The sequence below is a fragment of the Anabas testudineus genome, chromosome 6 (genome assembly GCF_900324465.2).
Source record: "Anabas testudineus chromosome 6, fAnaTes1.2, whole genome shotgun sequence".
NCBI classification, from domain to species: Eukaryota; Metazoa; Chordata; class Actinopteri; order Anabantiformes; family Anabantidae; genus Anabas; species Anabas testudineus.
In genome coordinates this window covers 10,223,276-10,247,244 of record NC_046615.1, presented here as the reverse complement: position 1 = coordinate 10,247,244, position 23,969 = coordinate 10,223,276, and the positions used below count along the sequence as shown (strand labels likewise).

General features: G+C 41.8%; 1 protein-coding gene across 1 annotated transcript in view; it reads right to left on the bottom strand.

The window, feature by feature from the left end:
- Positions 1–23,242, bottom strand: part of LOC113166321 (zinc finger protein 469) — a 54,849-nt gene extending 31,607 nt beyond the window's left edge. Inside the window, exons 1-2 of the mRNA XM_026366395.1 lie at positions 23,158–23,242; positions 6,038–6,248 (exon numbers count right to left, since the gene is read on the bottom strand). The gene's annotated coding sequence lies outside the window, so the exon portion shown is untranslated. The remainder of the gene's footprint in view (positions 1–6,037; positions 6,249–23,157) is intronic.
- Positions 23,243–23,969: the final 727 nt, after the last annotated feature.

Sequence of the window (23,969 nt, the reverse complement as noted above, 5' to 3'; positions counted from 1 at the left end):
ATGCTTTTAAAAACAGTCAAGACCCTGTTTTTGTAGGATGACAGTTTTATCATCAAGTCTAAGTGTCTTAGAGCAACACTGCTCCAAGACAATCCTAAGATCTGTCAGGATGTGTTCATTGATGCTGTGTGACGTGAAGCCTGGATACAGCATCTGTTTGATGACTATTTTATCTGAATGTTGCTCCTTTCTATCTATATGTATGTGCATTAGTGTATGTGCATAACTGCATGGAAATACACCCATCACCTGCTAGCACTTGATGTCATTCCAGCTTTCAACTCCTAAAAGGCCAAGAAGCCACTCTGAACTCCTTAAGCAAACATTGTGGAGCAAGGAGAGAAACAGTGAGGGATGAAGATCTAGCAAACATGCCCATTTGAACCGGAACTATTCAGCAGCGTTAGACCCTATAGGTGTTTGAACTGGGAACACTAGAGAGGACATAGCAAATACATGTGTGTTTGAAAGCCAAACAATGTTGAAGGCAGAGCTCCCATGGGGAATCTGACAGCAGAGCCTGATAGTCAGCTGTTATATTGACAGTTTAAATAAAAAGCACAATAAGCTCAGTCATCAAGGAAAAGATCTCTACATTCACATTTTGTGGAAAAGGTATCATCTTAATCGTATCGTAATTAAAGTTAAGCAGAATACATAACGAGAGAAAGTTGTTGTGAGAGAATTCATTATCCCCTTTTTCAACGGCACGAGGTGCCAGCTTCATTGACTGACAGTGCTAATTAGAGAGGCAGGGAAGTTTAGATAGCATGTGACTCCACTGACCCATAAAAAACCTGTCATGTTTGTTGGTTCAGTTAAGGTCATCATCTTTAGTATGGCATAAGGTTTCACTCAGTCATGTCATAAACAGCTATAGAGCAAGCTTCAAATAAAACCAGAGACCGTTCCAAAAAAAAAAAAAAAAAGCGAAACTGAGATAATTTCAGAAAACCCAGTAGACGGTTCAGCTTTTGCGAGAGGTGGTTCCTCCTCTCTGAACCTTCTCTAAATGACATCTCTGTCAACACTTAAAATGAATGTGGTCATCTGTCCATGACACAGATTGCTGTTCCACGGATGACAGTCATCAGTAGTCCTAGACAGAAGCTTTGAAGTGAGACCACAGCGCACTACTTTCAACCCAGTTCTCATGGCTTTCCCTTTAAATAGAGCATGACATCAGGCCCTGCGCAGGTCTACCGGCCCAAGCCCAAAACAAATGTGTCCAAACAATGCCACATCTGGAGAGCAACGCTTGACTAAGAGGGGAAGAGCAAGAATGTAGCGGAAAAGGGGTAGAAAAAGAAAAAGCAGTCCTAGAGCTGTTTAGCTCCAGGACCCTAGCCAAGGTGTCTGGGGATGTGCCTGGGCTATAATTTACTGGTGATTCCCCTTTCTGCCCTCCCCCCAAAATACCTGATGTCACTACTGTGGATCTAAGCATCAAGCGGAATGAAAGAATTTGAAGTGTAATAGAGCGTATAATCTATATTGTAAACTAATCACAGTGGAAAGACCACTAGAGTCCTTCAGTACTAACTCCCCCCTGTCTACTAATTTATATGGTGGAAACCCAACTTTTATGCTGTGTAAACTCGAACTTGCAGCAAATCTTAAAAGAATTTCAGAGAGAAAAGTAATATCTTGTTTGATTTGGCTCCTTCCCCTGACTTTTCTGTGCAGATACAGGAGGAGGTCTTCAGAAAGTCTTATCAGGCATCCTGTTCTTGTTGTCACTGTCAGAAGCAATCAGAACTGCTGGGTCTGCATTCACACTTCAGAAGGAGCAGAGGAGCAAGGCAAATATTCAGGCCAATTTTCTGCCTGTTGGATAAAGTGTCTAAGAAACACATGATGCCTGATCCAGGAGTTATTTGTAAGTAGACACATAGCCTACAATACTGGGAGTCAAGCCTGCATAAGATCTACGCAACAATTCACAAACAGGTATCTACACATGCACACAATGTTGCTAAAAAACATGCACTGGCCTGGAAAACTGTGGCTGAATTTGTGTGGGAGCTCACATCACATCATCACAGAGGTGACCTCACAGAGAGACGCGCAGTGTATGGAAAGTATGCCGAATATTTCCGGTTTGAAGAGGAGGATACAGATAGCGAGAAATAGGAGGAGAGGAAGAAGGTGAGGAAAAGGAGCTGAAATGATGGAACCCGGAAGACTTCTCTCATGCGTTTTACATCTGCACCTTAAAATCCTATTTACAGACCCAATCCAAGGGTGGGGGCAAACTAGGTGGTCTGTTGATTGGAGAGGACACCAGAGAGGATAGAGGAAGTAGTTACTGATGACTGTGATGCATCACCTCATTTCAGCTTCAGACGGGAGGTTGTATAAGTAAATGTGTTGATGCACACGAGTTGCTTGGTTGGGTTGTGCATTTCGAGGTATAGCAGTAGAGTTGTGGAAGACATGGAGACAGTTGCACAGTGAGGTCGAATAGTTCAACCCCGAGAACATCGCTAATCTGCACAAGGTCCCCGTGACAAAACGTTATCTATGAATTGTATGTGCATTAAAGAACAGTGAAATAAGAAAGCTCAAGGTAACATTACGAATGTTCAGTTTCACAAACACATATTTACCTAATTTGTGCCAAAGTTTATTTTACTGGAACAGGTATAGCTCACTAATCGTCAAGGCTTTGCTTTCATTCTTTTCAGAGGTCTAGCTCTTTTCAATAAAACACACACAACAACTTGCTATTACTCTTAAACTGATTGACAGGACCAGATGCAGAGAGAAAAGCTGTTCGTGTTTGTTTACAATGGTCATGTTTGTAAATCATGATTTAGGTTTGATTTTTAATCAAGAAGGCAACTCTTCAATTATGTATTTAAATTTAGCTGAAAATTATATGGGCAAGGAAATTAAGGCTTGGCCATCTAATTTGTTTGTAAAAAAGTTTCACTACCATCAGCTCCACGGTTCTAAAAGTTTTAATGACTGGGCGCAAATGTGGGGAGTCTGTCAAATTAAATGTAAATCAGATTATTTAAATTATGATACAACTCATGGCCTTTTGGCCTGTTTTCCAAGTGCCATTCCCAGGGGCCACATCATGTATCTTCCTTGCAATGACAGAGTAGTGTAATGTATACTGTCGAGATTCCCCAGGGAATATGGTGATTACAGGTGCTGTCAGTAAAATATTAAGGAAAGCAGCATGCTATGTCAGTAGTGTATTAGAGCCACAATTCTGCTTTGATAATATAATAGTCACTCTGACAATACAGCATATTTAAGCAGGGAGACATTAGTTCAGGACAAATCACTGCTAAGAACGTTTGTGACTGAATATATTTTACTTTTTTCTTGTCAGCGACCACATTGGTGCATAATGTATAGATTATGATGAGGAGATGAACCCTATATATGTATATCTGTGGATCTGATATATATATATATATATATCAGATACACAGCCTCCAAACTCCAATAGAACCTTAAATATGTGCCTTTATTTAATCTCCTTAAAATGTTTCAACCAGTTGTTCAACAAGATAATTAATGTGGTAAAGGGCAGATAAACCTACTGACATCAGCATTTTCCTCTGAGGTTAAAGCCACTTCAGCTTTCAGTACTGAAGCCTATTGAAAAGTCCACTCAGCTGTGAGACAGAGAGGTTAGGAGTCATGTCTCTGATGTGAGAGCTAAAGAATGAATAACATCCGGGCTTCTTAACCTCAGGTTCTGGTCTGATCATTAACTCGACTTAAGACCATTATCTAGTGGTCATGGTTTTATATTCTGATTTGGGGATTAATATTTGCATGTATTTACGCCACTGGATACCAGTGGCTGCCTCCTTAGAAAGAATTATTTTAGCTAAGTCTACTGTTCCCTGTGTTGATCTTTCCATATTTCTGTCCCCTGGTGATCATGCATGAGTGAGGCGGTGGAAGAGTGGGGGTGATGGGGCTGTCAGAGAGTCTTGAGCTACATTAACGATGCAATGTCAGAGGCAGGAGGTGGCGGCGGGGTCAGGGGTCAGGGTGCTATGACAAACAATCGAGCCACCCAGTGAGGAAGTCAACAAGAGATGCTTTCCTCTGCACTCCTGTAAGCCCCAGCAACAGCAGCTGCTGCTGCTGGCAAACATGTGTGTGACAAATGTGCCATCTGAACCAATCGCAGAGTCTCAATCATGAACATATGGGGTTGCCACACAAACATGTCACACAAACATAGCAGAGAGGGTGGGAGAGAGACAGGGGAGGGGGGGCAGACACAATAAAAGACAATGAGGCAGATATTGATAGAACATGTCAATTACTGTTCTTTTGGGAAATTCCACAACAAACATCTCGCTGGTGGTCGGATTACGATAGAGATGCTCTCACAGCTGAGCAGACTCCTCCACTAGGGTTAAGTGAATGAAGACACCCTGCTGGGAAAATCATGGGAGAGGTGCTGCTGTCATCTGGATTGACAGTGACATGGGTTCTATTGTTGCTCTTTGGGGGTTAATGACCAGCAAACAGTTTTCTGATGACCTCTTTCTGTAGTTCTGACTGACGGACCAGCCAACCTGGAAGGTCATACACACACACACACACACACACACACATAAACACACAGCAACAATTTCTTTCTTTCTGGGTTCCTTCAGAAGATTTTAATACAATTCTCTGACTCCCCTGATGATTCGTCTCTATTTACTTCCAAATCTACATTGAATGGTACACAATATTTTCAGTCACTTCTCATTTTCCACAGTTTCATTTCATAATTTTATTTGCCTCAGGCTTTTGTCTGTCGACTATCTATGCTTTTTTTTTGTATTTTCCTTTCTCTTTCTCTCCCCCTCACCAGCTCTGGAAAGTACATTCGCACAGTTCAACAGTGACACAAGGACCGTCTCCTTATGGCAGACCATGCTTGTGTTTTTTCAATTAAGCCGGGCTCCTGTACACTATTCATTTGGGAAACCATAATTCTCATGGCCCAGAAGAAACTAATGGAAAGTCGCTTAGGTTTTTTTTTCCAGGAGAGGTATCGGAAAGACCCGCTCCCTAGAAGCTTAGTGGGAATGAAGGGTAAGACCAAGGCACAGCGTCTACGAGAATACAGTAGGTGTTGATAGGAGATAAAGGCCTCATCCAGGGGTATCAGGGTGCAAGAGATCATGGTTGAATGGGAACAGGAAGGAGGTGAGTGCAAGAATACAGATGGATGGATTTCCAAGGGAATGTGGATGAAAGTGAAGAAGTCGCAGGCCGGATCTGAATTGCCCAGCGGGAGAGAGGACAGATCCACTGAAATCACTTCAAAGCCTGATGCCACTGAGCTGCAGATGAGTACAGACTATAGCCTGTCCTTTTTATTTACAGACATGAGTCCCAATAGCCTCTTGCATCCATCTGCCTTAAACAGCAATCAGCAGTTCAAATAAACATATGCACACATACACAACGTGCGAGCACAGCTGTCCACAACAGTTCACAGCTCATTGGAAATTAGAAAGTAGTATCACTGAGTGGCTGTATATTACACTGCTGGCGGGCCAGACCAACAATGAAAGTCAACAGGAGAGATATTCATTTTACCTGACAAACAGAGCTATCTCCACTCACGTGGTACTAAAGTTCCCATCCCATAACTGATGTCCCATCATGCTTTTCCCAGAACTCATCTACCCCATTCTGACCCTCTTCCTTGCTTGACCAGAAGGAGCCATTTGTCACCATTAACATAAACCATCACTGAATGCTCACTCAGCCTGTGTTTATGTGTGTGCTCGTGCACGTGTGAACACGCACATCTACTAGTGAACATACCATAACTGCACACACACACACACACACACACACACACACACACACACACACACACACACACACACACACACACACACACACGCACGTGCACATTAAAAGTGGGAGGGACCTAAACCAGACTGTCCTCATTACCCTCCACCCCACCTCCAACAATTAACAGAAGCAGGAAGACAGTTAGGGAAGCAGTGAGAGAGAGAGACAGGCAGCAGCAGCAGCACGAAAAGAGTCTTACCTCAAGAGTAATGCTATGGAACCAATGCAAGGGAAAGCCTCATGACTGTAGCAGTCTTTCTCAGTCTTCTCTCTTTGTGTCTCTCAGCTGCAGGAGGTGGACGCTGAGACACACAGGCAGCGCAAAGCGCAGCAGCACTCGGCCCACTTCACAGGCAGAGAAAGCAGTGGAGCCGCACAGACCCCAGGCCCGTCCGCTCACGCTCTGCCTTCTGAGGATGAAAAGAGAAGACTTCATTACCAGCTGTAAGACCACGCCTCCACCCTTCCAGTCGCCCTCCTCCTAGACACACTCTCCCTTCCTCCCCTCCTCCTTCACTCGCTCCTTGCTTCTCTTCCACACTCCTAGCCAGTAGCACGCTCCAGTGCCTGTCCTAGCCAAGAGAGGGGAAGCAGACTGCCAAAGAAAACCTCCCATCCCACTGCCTGCCAGCACTGTGCAGTGCACAGAGACAGAGGGGGACAGGGAAAGATGTCAAAGGAGATGGAGGAACAGAGAGCTGGCAAAAAAAGCACATGGTTTGAATCCACAAACTGTTATTTGTTTGTTTTGAATTGTTACATTAAGGACACTAAATTGTTCTGTTTTGCAGTGAAGCACTTGAAAGTGAAGTAAGTAAGGATAAAGTGTGTGTGTGTGTGTGTGTATGTGTGTGAGAGAGGTGGGGAGTGTGAGTGTTAAATGAGAATAAAGTACAATATAGAAGGAAACCAGAAGGAGCAGAATGAAAATTGGAGTGAGGCAGTGAGTAGGAATTCACTTGTGTGCATGTGTGTGTGTGTGTTTGTGGGGGGGTTAGACAGAGGAAAGGACACAGACAGGCAGATGGAAAGAAAAACAGATAGACCATGAGCGGGAGACAGAGCAAGACTGGTGATCAATTTGACAATATTAGGAGGAAAAGTAGTAAGAGGAGAGACACATTTTTTGCTGGGCTTTGTATATCTGTGTGTAGAGCTCTAGGGAACAGGGACGGTGTCTGTGTATTGATTTAAACTTGTAAGTTTTACCAACTCTTTCCACCAGTTCTTTCATTGTCAACACCCTGATTAAAGGTGATACTTTTTAGTGGTGTCTTTCCTCTCCTTGTCATCCCCTCTGCCTTTTCTTCTTATGCCAAACTGAACTCTCTCTCCCCATCAGATGGGGAAAATAGGCTTAAAAGCACTAGCTGTTTACTGTCTGTAATTATGAGGGGTTGGGTACACTCAACCCAGGCAAGCTCTGCACCCTGCCCCCAGTGCCACCACACACAAACTAAGCTATGCCAAGTCTTCCAGTTTAAACTGGGCCACGACACAGAAAGAGAGGAGTAAAGTAGCAGAAAAGAGGAGTAAAAACACAAGTTTAGAGTTTAGGTTTACTTATAATTAAGAAACCATATATTGGCAAAGGGTAATTCACACAACTTTAGTAAAGAGAGTAGAATACAAGTTGTTTGGGATGGGTTCACTGGAGTTCAAACTATACTGACATGAAACAGCAAAACATTTAAGGCCACCGTCGTCATTCCCAAGAATTTTAGAGACTCATTAGTTGGTAAAGTCTGCAGGTCAAGCTCCAGTTCATAGAAAGCCTTAATTCTGATGAAAAATACAACATGCCACCACCACAGCACATGCAAGATAACATTAACACTAACAGGTTCTTGATTACTTCATAGTAATAAGCAGAAGAACAGCTGAGAGAAATACTAACTACAAAACAACAAGAAGAGAGTGGAGAGTTGCACGTAGAAGTTAAAAAATGATCACACAGAAAGAAAAGACAGAAAAACTCTGCAGGATGCATGATGTAATAAGATAGCTACTGTATTCTTGGCAGCATATGATGAGGTAAACAGGCCTTTCTGGTGATCCCCCACACTAGCATTAACACCTACACAGATCCTCTCTGTGGCATAATGCTGTCAAATTTACACAGGTCCACAAAACAGCACTTAAAGTTGTGGACTGCCTTCATTGTAGGTTGTGAAATCCTAGGCCTGGGGTTGGGGTTTGAGACAGTTGGAGTGGGTTGGATGGCAGAGAAAGGCGAGACAAACTCATTACAGCGCACTTTACTGCTAAGAAACACTAATCCTCCAAAACCAGAAACATGGACAGCCCCTCTGCGGTGTTTTTTGTCTTTAATCCGAGGTTTCAGTGATAGAGAAAAGACTAATCCAACATCTGAAAGCTGTTGTTAGTTTATTGTCTACTATGTAATCAAGAATATTCATTACCAGAATGATAGTAAATAGATAAAAATATCACAAACTATATAATGAGGACAATTAAAACAGTAATGACAGGCTGTCAGTCACACTTTGATGACAAAAAAAAAAGATGTGATTGTGCCGCAGGATTTAAAACGGATTTAGGACTGAGGTGAATTTTACTGGAAAGACACAATATCACATCCAGCCACCAGAGGCTGAGTTGAGCTGCACATATATTTACAACAAGCATAAAGCAAAGTTTGGCACCAACCCTTTTGCACAACATCTCTTTCATCCTCCTCCATGATTCTGTTTTTGGGAAGATAACCCTTTGTACCTCGCAATTGCATCACTTAGATTACTGTACGTTGTGTTTAGGGATGTGGATCTTTTCTGAGCAAAGCCTCCCTTGTATATTTCCCACAATTCGTTAAGATTAAAACTTCTTCATTTCTGAAGAAGACTAGTACTGTAAGCAGCTGAATTCTGTCCAAAGTTCCAACACGTGTATATAAATGGTGAGGAGTTCGTTTGACCTCTCTCTGTGGCACAAAAAGTCATATTACCCATTAATTCCAAACATATAAAGTATTTTATTCATCTTGGTATATTCTTTTTCAGGAGAAACACCTGATAAACAAATTAAACTGTGACCTTTTGGAGGTAGTGAAGGCAGGCATTTATTGACCTTCAGTACTGTACAGTTAAAAGAAAAAAGGGCATCAACAGTTATGTGCTCCACAAATGTGTGGGTGATGACAAGGTCGTGAAGAAACTGGGGTTAGGGTCTAGTTAAGTATGTGTCACCAAAAAATATGTTACTCAAACATATAAAAACATAAGGGCTGTGTTTTATACAATAATTATAATCCTGCTTATCATGTATGTATCCACTTAGCATGGCTTTAGTGCCTGTATAGCACAAGCACTGTGTTTCTTGTTGTAAAATGCTTTTGGCCACAGATGCAGTGAGGATGTACAGTACAGTACCAGGGTCTTTTCAGGTCATGCTGGTGACACGCCCTGAGCACCGATGAAAGGCCTCCACATTGCCACTAGCACCAACACTCCTGTAACTGTCAATTAAGGGCACAGAGTGTAGGCACTGACTATATGTGGTGACTATATTCCATGACTCACTGACTGCTACACACCTAAAATGTCGAATAAAAATGCTTATATAAAGTCTTTACAGCAGGAATATACAGTATTCACAAAGCTATTGACTCATTCTATGAGTGTATTGTGTGTTTGTGCACTGAGACCACAAAGAGAAATCAGCCCCTGGGTCACAGCTCAGACACAGATGATGGTGGCTAACCGAAAGGTCTAACACCATCTTTTCACTCCTTCTCTCTATCTGTGCAGCTTTTGGGCTTTGGAGCTGCTAGGCTGAATAGTCTCTGGGAATTTCACACCTACAATGGCCATGACCAGCGACGGGCAGTCCATCACACCCTAGTGTGCCATTTCTGACCCGGAGAGCCCACTGGCCATGAACACATGCTCTCCCTCAGGGCAAACATGGGACACCCCAGCCAGTGTAGACTTTGCAGCTTGGCGATGTGTACTCGCCCCACTCTGTGGACCAGGAGTGATGATGTTCCCAGGAAGACAAGCTTTAAGGATTAGCCACAGATAGGGGAATACCTCTAGCATTTTCTACATTCTGTCAAACCAAAACAAACAAACAAACAAAAAAACTGTAAGTAAGTAAAAAATTAATAATACTAATAATAAATAGAAATCTGAAGCATCACATTAGATTGCACACACTCCAAGTATCCAAGTATCCAAGTATCAAGTGCGTAGTCGCACTTGATACTTGGATTTCTTCATTAATTCAGCATAAAATAAATAATGTTTTCATTCTAAAGGAAACTCAACCCTTTTGCTAATCATGAACACACAGTAAAAACAAGATAATCACTATGCTGTGCCTCTATAGACTGGTGTCTCAGGCTAAACGGTGGCTAATTGCAGGGTAACTGACTCAAAATGTCATTTATGTCTGAAGCATAGTGATAAAGTGATAAAGTTAAATACTAAACACATATCGATGTTTCCTCTTTGGGTCCCATCTTCCGTTGTCTTTATTTTGTTCGATTAAAGCGTCTGGGTTCAACTAGAGAAGGGTGGTTGATAGAGCTGCCATTGAACTGTAGCAGAGCCACAGCAAAACAAACACACAGATGCCTGGCCCTCATCTGCACAAATAGGCCTTTCAATCCTTCCCCTCACTTTTGTCCCATCAATACTTCACTCTTCGCGGAGACCAAAGCCACCAACACCAACCTTCCCTCTGCCCTCTCCAAACACACAGAGAGGTGAATGGTGTCTACTGTACCTTGAGCCACTCCCCTCTCTGTGGGGTAAAACACATTTTGACAGGCCTGTATTTATGGCTTCTTGGAGTCGTGTTGGAATGAATCATCTAAAATCATCTTGCTGGATGTTCATTTATATTGAGAGTTGGTCAGCTGTGTGGGTCTGCGTGTGTGGTCTGTGTAGAGAAAATGGGACTTGTTTGAGTGTGTGTGTGTGTGTGTATGTATATGGTAGTTGAGAGTTAAGATACGTCCTCTAATGAGCAACAAAGCATGTTTGTTATTCTGTTTATTATCTTTCTGTCTGTATCAGAAATGTGCAATCAGTGTTATTTTATTAAAGGTTATATTCAAAAATATATTGTGAAACAATACCTGTGTGTTCATATGTACACGGTAATAAAAAGTTACTGATCACTGTAATTAATCAGCAACTGCTTTCTAGTTTGATTCCAAAGAAATTATTGTCAACAAAGTTCATATAAATCTATTTTTAAACTTGTGTTATCTGTATTATTCTAATCAAGTGGATATATTTAGAGGGTTAACAGAGGGTTACAAAAACAATTTGTACTATAACCACATTAACTTTAGAAAATATCCACTTGAGTTAACTAAGACCGACTAATGTTTGACTAATGACTAATTCGGCCTCAACTGAATGTTATAATTACTTTTGCATGGAACAGGAATTGGATTAGGTTCATTTAAATAAATGAAGGAACTCTTTATATAACCAGTAAAAGTGGTGCATTAATTACCAGTCACTAACAATCTTCCTAAATGCATATGTCTAACAAACATATGGTGCTGTTTTAAGACAGACTTGGAAAAATGTGAGCATATCCTTTAATTATAAGGACTGTTAGCTTTATGCCTTCAGGAAGCCTTTAATACAACAAAGAAAAAAAAAGGGCTTACAGAATTGAAGCAAATTTCTCTGACTCATCTAATTTGAGACCATTCTAGTGTTTCTGTACAACGTCATTCATAAGTTAATGAACTGGAGCGGCCTGATAAATCTGTTATTGACAACTTGACCTCAAATAAATGTTTCAGAAGAATTCACCAGAATTTCCAGATAGATGTGATGTACTTGGGAAGACAAAGACCAACATCTTGGATGAAAGTCCAACTTATGTTTGTATGAACTTAATGATTCACCTTAGTAATAACAAACCGGCACTACATTACTGTTTTTTTGAAACTCTCTATCTCTCCTTTAGTACAAACACCCACACACATACACAAATGCTGCACGCATCACCCCATGAATCCTCTGGTGCACTGTCTTAGTGGCTGTGTGGTAACAATGGGAGCTGGGGTGAGCTAAGGCAGACTTCTCTGGTCTTCTCCACATAAACCTTTAATATGAGGCCTCCTCAGCACCAGTCAGCCATCTAAAGGCACTGTACCCTGTAATTGACCTTAAAAATACTTTCCGGGGAGGTCGGCAGCCATGTCTTTGGCCTTCGGCCCAAGCAGTGGCCACATCTCCCCAGCCCAGAGGAGCCTGGGAAGGCCTCACAGGGTATATTTAGTGGCCCTGTCCTTTGAGTGAAGCAGGAGATGCAGATAATGCCAGTCTGTGTATAAAACCACTCCACTGCCCACGAGTGGCTCTCTAACAGGCACATTTCCCTCTCCCACGAGGTTATGTTTCCTGAGGTCAGGGGTCAGCTATATGCAAGGAAAGTGAATGTACAAACATTTTGGATGACAGAGAGTCACAGAGGCTGTTGAGGTGCAGCTTGTGCAAAAACAAATGTAATCCACTATTAAAAAACTACTATGATAATATGAACTGAAACTAGAATATTGTCCATATAAGTTATTAAAACAATATCCAATAAACATTATATTCAGACGTCATTGGTTTTTTGCCATTTTAATGATGCTTATTGATTGCTCCTTGCGTAAAAGTCATGCCTTATCTTGTGTATCACACAGGATATTGAGCAGAGATGTCCTAATCTGTTTTGGAGGAACAGCATTCAAATTATTCTATTCAGCTTCATACTGTACTATTGAGCTACAAAACATACTGTATGTAATTAGCTTTAGTAAGGTAGGTGTCTGCTTTGTATTCACTATGTGGTTGTAGTATATAAATAAATATTATTTAGTAGTAGCTGAAGCACTGATGCTCTGGTTTCTGTTAGCGAATGCTGTCAGGTGCAGCTGACTTCTAATTGACTGACACAAGCATCTCTGGAAGAAAGCTGTGCTTCACATCTGAGGAGAGCGGAGTGATGCAACAAAGCCTTTAATCTGATGTGAGTGCATCGCTTGAACACCTTTCCACTGTTCAAAACCTTACAGATAAACCCCTCCTTTTTGACAGGTGGAGCAATCATTATGACAAATACTACTTCTGTTAGTGTCATTGGTCACTGACTTTATCTATCTAGGGATGTCCCAAGCAAGTCCTCTTGGACCTGATCCCAAGATTCGAGTCCTTTAATGTTGGGTATCTGCTGATATCTGCAGTGTCCAATTAAATACTTACAGAATATTTAGGTCCAGTAAAGTTTATGAAATATGTAATTCATTTGCAGTTGCACAGCAGTGTCACTGATTGGAGAATCTACCCTCACAAACAATATTTAGCTGTATGCAAAAAAAAACTGGTACAGAGAGCACGTTAACCAACAAGTTATTCAGGGAACAGTTATAGTGAGCTGAAATTACCTGTAAGTGGGGATGTTTGTCATTTTTACTAATGATAATTGATAAGCTGCTAGTTTAGTTCACATCCATTTGCTCACGTTAAATAGCTTTAGAGTTTTTTTTTAATCCATACATTTTGCCAACACAAACTGTGTCTGAACTCAGCATCACTTGCCAATGTCCTCAAATCATTTTCCACATTCACACACTCTGTGCAACAGAATACTTGGATTGTAGAGCCCAGCTGTGTGGATAGCAGTGATGCAACAATAGAAGGCTGAGAAAAAAACACAAGAGGCCCGCAGCTAAGAAAGGAGCTGATTTATTCTAGCCGATGCTGATTTGTGCTGCTTAAATATGCCTGGATTGGTGTTGATCTCTATTATGATGTAATAGTTAAATCTACTATGTCTCTCAAAGGATCTATTTTACTATAGCATAATATTGGATGACTGAGGATCCTCACCAACATAACTAATGATGTTTTTGGTTTTGTATTTAGCTTTGGGTGAGAGAGAGAGAGAGAGAGCAGATGGGCCAGTGTTTACTTGTAGTGTGAGCAATCATACCTTTAAATTCCTCAGAGCAGCAGTCAAAGAGGTTGCAGTCACTTGTGCCTGTCTCTGCTCCTTACCAGTAGAAACCACAAGCCTTGGCAAGCTTTAGCCACACCATAAGCCTGCTCCACTTGTCTAAGTATAGATTTCATGGCCTCCAGCAAAGCACACTCAAACAACACCAAGGCACTAGTTTGGCTGAGGCCATAGAATTGTTCAAATGCTGTTAAACACTCAAATTATATCCTTAATATTTTGCAATAACAGGTCATCTTCTATTATCTTCACATCTCTGCTTAGAGAGACTTTTGGTCTTTTAATAATACACATGCATAAAGCCACCGAGATAGTAGGAAATGGGACAAAGAAAGAGAGAGAAAGACTCTCAAATCTTCTGGATTCTCCTCCAAAGACACTGCCCCTGAGAATAAAGCCCGAGCCCAACAATAACAAAGAAACACTTTTGATCCACTGTATAAAAGGACAGCTCCAGAGCTGGACAGACCAGGGGTTCATGTGCTCACCGTGGTCGCTGTGACAGATCTGCTGACCACTCCTTGCCCATCTGGGCTGCCGGTGGCGCTCTGCCTGCTCTCTGAGGACAGCGAGTTCAGGCCAGTAATTTAGTTCAGATGAGGTAAAGCAATATTTCCAGATTAATATGAGCCATATTCTTTTAGAACTGTCCTTTCTTCTTCTCCTTCCTGCATTTTTTTTTTTTTTACATCTCACATGTCCAAAACGTCTGGCTGAAGATGAAAGGGAGACGCAGAAGAGAGAAAAAGAAAGTCAGTGGGGGAAAGATGGACAAGTTTTATGCTTTGTTAGGCAGCCACACAGGATAGCCAGTAGCGCTGTCACACTGGTGTTTCTTCTAATCATTTTTATTTGATCATCTGCTAAAATAGTTTTATTGAATGATATGAATTGTTTATTTCCTAGTGTGGTGGAAATGTCTACTTTGTGCTCTTCCCTTTGCTCCTTCCATGGTTAGTTTCATGATATGCACAGAGTGGAAAGATTTATGCTCATCCATTCATCATTCGTATGTCGTCTAGTGATGCTGAATAAGTTAAGACCCTCTGTTGCTAACGGGAAGACGCTCTGAATCCTAAACTATCTGGAATAGATTCAACCAGCTGTGCAGTGCAACCTTTAGCGCTTTATATAACCTCAAGCACTTTTCTTTATCAAGCCTTTTCAATATAATGTGCCTAAAATGTGTCTGTGTTTCTCAAGGACTTAACGTAATCTGCATCATATCATATGGGAGAGAGATTGCTCCAGCTGTGATTAGTCTGGCTTGGCAACAGAATCAGTAGTTGGGATTCAGGAAGTCACAGCTGACCCTGTCCTGCAGCTGCTCATCGAGCATGTGACTGGCTTCATGATCAGCCCATCCTGATCATACACAACACTATAAATCTCTTTGGCACTCAGATAGAAGCATTTAGCTACAGTATTTCTGATATGTGTTCTGATAACGAAAACCAGATTAGATTTAGCAGGAAGAAGCTAAAACCATGGATTAATTGGCATCTGGGCAGCTGGCTTGCTTTGTCGCTGGACCAGTTCCAGCTGGACAAAGCTTGCATGCAGAGGTTTTCATCAGCGGGCCATTTCGTTAATGTACTTGGAAAAATGCTGATAAATCGGCTGTCTCCCAACAGTTACTGGAACATCACATCGGTTCCATAGTCTCTGTGCAGTGTTCCCTCTTAAATTACATTCTGAAGAACATATCTTCATCCGCTTCGTACACATGAGAAGGTCTGCATTCACTTTGCCTATAGTTGTTATTAGCCTTATAGAAGAAGCATGCCGATGAAATACCGATGATGGACGTACAGCAATGGCATTCTCCAGGGCTGTGATTATTTTATGGTTTCCTACTCTTAAAGTAACCAAAGGCTGTTACTGTGTTCCTGCCTTCCAAGCGGGACCTCTGGCTGGATGCCACCGTCTAACCAATTCTGCTGATCATTGCTGGGCGATAAATGAAACAAGAGTTTAACTCCTGCTTCTCTGTTTCTGATGTTTTCTCTGGCACCTTCTCGTCCAATTCGTCTGCCACTACATGACGGTGATGTCATGACCGGGCTTTCTGATTGGCTGGGCTCTGTTCACCCCGCAGCGCTTGAACGGTACAATTGAAGAGCGGGTTTGAAAGGGAACGTGAAATTAGTGGTGACTCATCTGTGGCCCCAATGTTATTATATTATTTCTTCACCAGTAGTGATTTCAATCTATCTCAATCAGACCAAAAAAGCCAAAAATATGTGTCTGTATCCGAAAGATGGAAAATATGATTTTTTATGGCCATGTTTTTTTCCACATTCTGTAGCTCTTAGACATGCTCCACAAATGCGAGATATTTCACAGACCAAAATACCTCATCACCTTCTGCTCCTGAAAGGCGTTTCCAAAATGCTGTAATTTGTAATATGAGGTGTCATCTGAGACATGACAGGGAAATGTTATAGTTATTGACAAAGTGCAAAATAATGAGGAAAAACTAGTGGCTTGGCAGGTTTTATGGAGGGACCGGGGAGATCATTTTTAAAGACAAGAGGAAAGGAAAAGGGGACTACATTAACTCTTTGTGCATTTTTCCACTGTCACCTGTTACTCTTATTTCTATTTATCTGGAGTGCAAGTAGCTTCAGCTAATATGCTAATACTCTGCAAAATAAATGTGTGTAATTGTACAAGAGGGCAACAGAGGGGTAAAGGGATGGGATATGACACCACAACATAGCATAGCAACTGTCAAAATACAAGGTGGCAAGAGACAACTTTGCAAGTATCCAGCCCATCTGTACAGCGCAGGAACACCCAACACACGTTTCCCTGCGTGTGCTTGACTTTAACCCTGTGACCTGTAACGGTGTGTGTTGTGCCCTGTGTATTTGCACATCCACTGTTCCTAATGTAGAGGCCAAGGGACCACACCAGGAGAACAGAGGAACTTTGCCTTTATAAACAACTTTTAAATCTACCATTGCCTAGCTGCGGTATTTTTCCTAGAAATTCCTAGCCAATAGTTAGGCGCTATAATTCATAGATCCACTGTGACAGTAGCACGTTTAAAATCATTGTGCAACTGTTCTACCAAGTCTTACTTAATTCTCTACATGCTGGCAAGTTGTTAATTAGGCTTAGAGCAACCCATCAATATCACAGTTCCCACTGTAGAAACGGTTTCGAAAACACTTCTCACACATCTTCCAGATCGAGCCAGCGTCCTGGTTCTTCTTCTTGAAGCGCTTCTTGCTACAAGTATATGTGCGTAAGATGTAACCTGGCTCTGTATAATGCATGAGCTGCACATTTATGTGGAGGTAGCTAGCCAGTGCATGTTTAGCCTGGTGGAATGCAGCCTTGCATTACTGAGCGTGGCTGAGATTTATGTGACTGCTGTGGGGCGTGCATGTGGCTAACAGATGGTGGCATCCTGCTCCTCTTTCCTCCCTCGGCACATCACTGCTTACTCAATCTTTCCCACCCTGTCCCTATCTGTTGTTCTCTTCTTCTGTTGTATCTGTCACTATTCGTTCTCTGCCACATCAATGCCTCAGACTTAAAGTTAGCGGTCTGATGGGTCAGCGGTAGTCATCAGTAGTTATCACAGACTTGCCACTAACTGGGTTATCAACACCAGACTGCACAATACACCCACTTTCACCACTATACACACTTTGCATTCAGCACCACTTTAATAGATACTTAACACTATCTAAGCTGAAACAGCACCAAAACAACACAAACAAACAAAAGGTGGCTGTGATACTCTCCCCATACACATTATATGTACGTTGTATTATAAAATGTTGTATATATATACATATATATTTATATAAATCAAACTAGCCACTAGTCACAATATGTGTTTGAATATTTAGAATTAAAACATAATAAAACAAAACCCATTCTGTGGCCACTGAGCCAACACTGAGCCATGCAAGGCTTGGCTGCCAATCAAACAAGTCATTCAGTATAAAAACATTAAATTATATACCAGCTAGAATGGGCATGTGGCACATATAGGCCATTAACGCCATAAAACGCTAACCTATGGGAGCTCACTAGAGAGCACGCACATAAAAATGCAGCCAAAATGAGTGTTCCTATCCACACACCTCGAACTGTCACACGCGCCACATTTACGTGCAGACACAAATAATTACAAAGATGTGATCAGACAAACACACAGTCAACGCCTACAGATGCAAAGTGTTCCACTTTGCTAATCTAATCCCACTCTCAGAGTCTGGGAATGCACGGTGGTGTGGTTTTGTGACACACTGGGCACGCTGCCACGAGGAGTCTCACTGAGGTGTTCTGAGTTGTGTGTGTATGTGTGACGTTTGAGGCCACAGACCTGCAACCACAGGGAGCTAAGGACTTTTACTGTTTTGATAAACACATGCATACAAGCACAGATACTCAGACACAAAGGCAAAGTCATGCAACCACAAATCCACACATGCACACACCCACACCACCACTCTTACACACATGGAAGGAAACTTCAGCGCTATTAGTTGCTGAAGATGGCAACGTTTGTGTGTGCTCATTTTAGGTCTCTCTCCGTCTCTGTCTCACTCTTTCGCTGACGTTTCTAGAACAAGGAGAGAAGAACAAAGTAATTCTGTAGATCATTATCGCCCTTTCTCATGGTTACCTCAAGAGATTAAAAAAGGCTATGATGATATCCAAAAGGTGAAAGTTGTTGTTTTTCCCCTCATCCTTCATGCTGTATCTCTGCTTAGTAAGCACACTCCCAATGTGACTTCACTGCTGGGAAGACTGCTCTCCTCACTTGACCCACTAAAAAGTATTTATTAATTTTCGGATCAAAAAAAAAAAAAACTGTGGTACATGCCTCCTCACACAGATAGTGTACAGCATTTGGGGATCGATGTTCAAAGACAGTTTGTCCAGATGAGGCTGGGCTCAGACACACAACATGCTCTACAATTTTGTTTAAACATAAAATACAAAAATAGTACATAAAAATTTACTCTGCCCCATGCCATTGCCAAAATTAAACTGACCAAACTGACAAACCATCCTGTCGCGGAAGACTTTTTGAGAGGCACTTGTGCGCTCTGTAACTGCGAGGAGCTGATGTTCTCACAGCAGGGTGGCCGGCTGAACACATCTGTACCAGTGGGAGCCACAGAGAGAGGAACACTCATGTCTCATAGTGGTCACCCCTTGTGGGGCTAAAATTGTGTATGTGCCTGTGTGCGCGTACAATATGTGTTTTTCTGCACGATGCAGGCGTTTTTACTCCTACTCCAAGTATAGCCTTATCCACTCTTGGCATCCATTCTAACCCTCCCTGCATAGCTGTAAAATATCAGTGGGATTGCATATACTGTAAATCAGGTATTGTGATGAATGGATTCCAGCTTGTCGATTAGTCTGTTCTTCAAACTAAGAGACCATCTCCTTAAGTCTCACCCGAAGTGTTCAGATGTTTCGCACGCGTCATGCACATATTCATGTACATACATGTATACACAATATATATTACTTACAAATTATGTTGCCATGTGTATTTGTGACACATGTTCACGCTCTTTAACCATATAATCATTTAAAATATGATCATGTGAAAAGATAAACATTAAATTATGATTTATGCTCTAAAGCCACATGGACATGGTCAGACCACATAAAAGCCAACCCTGACATTTGAGAGGCATTCTCCCTTCCAGGGGACAAACTCTTTTTTTTTTCACTCCTTACGCAATTGTTACTCAATAGTTTTAAATCATCCCTCACTATGTGCAGTAGCCAGATCCTAAAAGGACAGATTGAAAGTGTGTATTCATTCTGCTGTATTAGCAGTGATCTATAATCTAAACTAAAGGAGTGATACATTAAACAAAATAAAGGTTGCCTAAATGGGTTCAGGTTTCTTTTGAAGCTGAGCAGAGGAAACACTTATCTAAGAGGAAATGCTGAGCTCGTTCTAAGTGAGACTTGGTGGTGTTTAGTCAGTATTTGGCCGTACTCCAGCTATGTCTGTGGGCTCTGGTGCCATTTGTTTCTTATTTCCTGCAATTTACTGGATTGGCACTTCATTTAGCTGACCAGAGTCTGATACTCTAATGTCCATCAGTGAAGAAAACAAGAACAAACATCCAATTTCTGAGTGTCTTCCAGCATCTCAGCTGGAGTGTAAGACGTCACAACAAGTCCACAGCACACCGCCCAGTGCCCCGTGCTTAACTTCTAGTAGGCTAAATTGCCTACAGCTGTTTATCCTACAAAACCCCAACTCCACTGCACAATATGGAAGTGGTTGGGGGCCAATGCTTCAATACAGCTTTACACACTGGGTGATAAATCTGAGCTATTCGTAGTAAAAGATTAACCAATGTTAATATTTCACAGCTTCACAGCAATAATTTGATGAATGATTTCCTGTGTCATTTCCACGCCATGGTGCAGTTATTTCGTATGTGATTTGAAAGGCACCATGGACACAATCTGAACTTGCTGCAAAAATCCTAAAGGAATCTTTGAGGAACATCTTTATCGTGTCTTCAAAATATTTTACATGTCACTGCATCTTTAGTTATTTAGTTTTCTTAGTTTGACAATTGTAATCCCAGAAGACATATTGAGTTATCCTATTGTTGTATGCATTGATAAATGCAGTGGAGCAAGTGAGAGCTTGCATGTCTTGGCTCTTCCTTTGAGAATGCACAGTTGATCTTGCTCTGTGTATACAGAGTATACATGTATCTCTACATGTGCGTACAAATTCAAGAGGCCAGTACACTATGTACTGTACTTGGAGGATATTCCCTGAACTTGACTTGCCTTTTAAATTAAAAACACATCAAATTGAAGAAAGGAGTTTGAGAAGAGGTTGTCACAGTGAGTACTACAGCATATACGTAAGGGACACTGAGATCAAAACACAGTGAAGTGGGTCATTGGTTAAGCTCAGATTTTAAGTGAAATTCAAAGAGTAAAAATGGAAAAGAAGGCAGTACCAAGAAAAAGAATCAAAAATAGAAAAGAGGTGCATTTCAGAAAAGCAGCCAGCTTCAGAGGTTGTAATTGACTAATGAAAACCACACCACTGCCAGACCAGACTCACAGAGAACATAAGGCATGTGGAAGGGAATTTGAGCTAGAGAGGGAAGAAACAGGAAGGGAAGAGGTAATGTGAGGTAAAAAGTGTGCCGCACTGATATGGTTTTCATTTCAGCAGCATTTACTGGGCCACTGAAGAGCTCTGTGTACCAGGCCAACACTGCTGTCATACAGCTGGACAGGGACTCGCTCTCACTTCTTTGCTGTCTCCCTTTTTCTGACACACCCTTTTGTTTCCATCTGCCACACTCCTTACACTAAGTGCCCGTGGTTTTATTCCCTTGGCTATCAGTGACACCTTTAGCTTTCTGTTTCTCTCAGCCAATGTTTCCAGTGCACTTTATGTCAAACATCCCTCGGCAGTTCCATTGTTCTCCGTGGAATCTGCATCTGGCACCTTCAGCTCACAACGTTGTACACCTGGATACTTGACCTCACTGCTGCCTCCAATCTCATAAATCAATCACTTCACCTATAAATGTTTCAAAGGAATACCTGGTTAGTCCCTTGGTAATGAGCACATGATTCTGATTGCTGACTGATGGACAAATCTTGCAATTTGCTAAAATTTTGTCCTGTGACTGTAAAATTGTGCTCACAGCGTGATCTGTTATTGGGACAGTGTGAGGGGTCCATGCATGATACATAAAAGCTTAAGCTTTTGTATGGATGCTCATAAAATGCATGTCAGAATCTGTTTTGTATACAGCCTAAAAGTCACAGTTGCATGCATGATCACAGAGAACTTTTTATTTGTGTCTTCATGAATGCAATAGTTAAAAAAAAAAAAAAATTTATAGCCTTGCTGCTGTTGCTCAATCTGTCATGAACACGCACCTACACTTCCCATGTCCCTTGGGAGTGGAACGTAGTAATCTAAGCTAATTATCACCAACACTGACAGAAAGTATGCCATTCGCACACACTCGATTTGTGATGTTCATTGCTAACTCTGAGATTTAGTATCAGAAAACTAAGCTTCCACAGGGCTGGGTCCCTCTCACATACTGTAATATTGTTGTCTCCTTCACTCAGACATGCTGATGGCCCACCTGGCAAAATACAGCATTACACTAACAGGGGGAATGCCACACCTGGCAGCAGTGAGGATGATTTTCCACCTTTAAATGAGCATGGTAGTTAGGCTGGCACAAGGAGGCAGACTGGCATGACTGAGCAGGTTCTACTCACAGGGTACAGAGGATAAAGTGGGTGTGGGGAGGGGAGGGTAAGTAGCGTGCCTGGTGGGAGGCCAGGGAAAAGAGGTTGGGTGGGTGCACACAGGTTGGGGGTTGGGTGTATTCACTGCACAAGCAGCTCTGTGGAGGAATCTCAAACATTCCTCAGTGACCTCTCTATCTGCTCTACCTGAGCCCCACCCTTAGGGTCCCCCAGCCACACCCAGGAAGCTTGTCATCGGCATGCTGGAAGCAAAGCGGGATAACAGCAATGCACAGATCAATCAACCTGAGTGCAAACGAGAGACAAAGAAGAGAACTAAATCTTCTGAAGTGTGAACTGTACAAGCATGTAGCAGCAAAGTGTAAACAGTAATATAGCATACATGTATGGGCAAAACAATACCACCAATGCAGTCGCTTCTGGGCACAGGAAAATATATTATTGTCCATGCATGCTTGCAGAAACACGCTTACATCAATTTACTACAGCTGTTTTCTACTTCCCATTATTGTCATAACACCTGATGTCTGCTAGAAATTTACAGTTTTACAAAAAAAAAAATCAACCATTACAAATATGACAACAAACTGTGCAGGCAGTTCATATTTTGAACAGATTCGTTGTTCTCAGAAATCAAAATTGCAGCAAAAGCAAAGAGAAACAAACACACGTGCAGACACATACAGTATATTTGCACCCTCATGCACTGACTTTCACACATTGCGCTTTGCTCCTGTTTGCAGAATGATTCATACACACACACACACACCACCACAAAGTGGTCTTGGAAAGACAACTCTATCACACACGTTTCAAAATCTGATCACTGACAGCAGGAAAATGTACACACCAAAACACGAATAGCAGCCTTTATTACAACTAATTCAAAGAAAGCACCTCTGTTTGAACAGACCCATTGCATGCATCCATGATTCAACCAGAATCTCACCTACATACATGTTTCCATATAAACACACATATACATGCATTCAAATGCTGACATGCACACCCTTGCATACTGGTTAAAAACTCACAAACTAGCAAGATATTGTCTCCTCACCTCACCTTTGTGGGCTGCACAGTCACTCCAAACTTCACCGCTTGAGGTGTACTCTCTCTGAGCCTCTCCTCTCCTTGATCTCTGTCTCTCTTTCTCTCACTCACTTCTCAATCTGGAGTCATTGTGTGGCTCTAGTTACGCTCTAATGCAGTGAACTAAGACAGAGGGAAAAAGCAGGAGGGAGGGAGGGATAGTGGGACAAATGAGTCCTGCCCAGACTGATGAGAAATAGTTCCAAAAACGCCCTCAGGAGAGAAGAGATTAGAACACTTCGCTCTACTAAAATTTAAACTTTCTCACCACTGTGTTGTTTCCACTGATTTATTTTCTCTTCCGTTCCTTTTTACCAGCAGCTTTTAAACTTTTCCTATAACCATTTCTTGACGTTCTGCCAATCAGCAAACCAACAGCTTTCTCTTTTTAAATTTTTGTTTTCTGCTTCTTCCACTCACAAAAAAAAAAAAATGTTCCCTTTCTGGTTCCTTTTCTCTCTGCTTCAGTCTGACACTGTTTATCTAGATATGTCTGAATCCTTTCTCTCTTGCTCTCTCTATGTCTCTCGCGCTCACTGCTTTTACAATATGTGCTTTTCTCTGCGTATACCTCTACCTCACTCTCGTGCTCTGGTGTGCAGCTGTGTGATGAGGGAGACACACCTGCTATTATTAAAGCAAGTGTGTGTATGTGTGTGTGTGTGTGTGTGTGAGAGAGTGTGTACATATTTTAGTTCAATACCATTGTCTTGACGACATATTGGCCAGTCCTCATCTTCAAGCGGTTATTTGAGAGTTAAACCTTAAGACTGAGGATTACATTT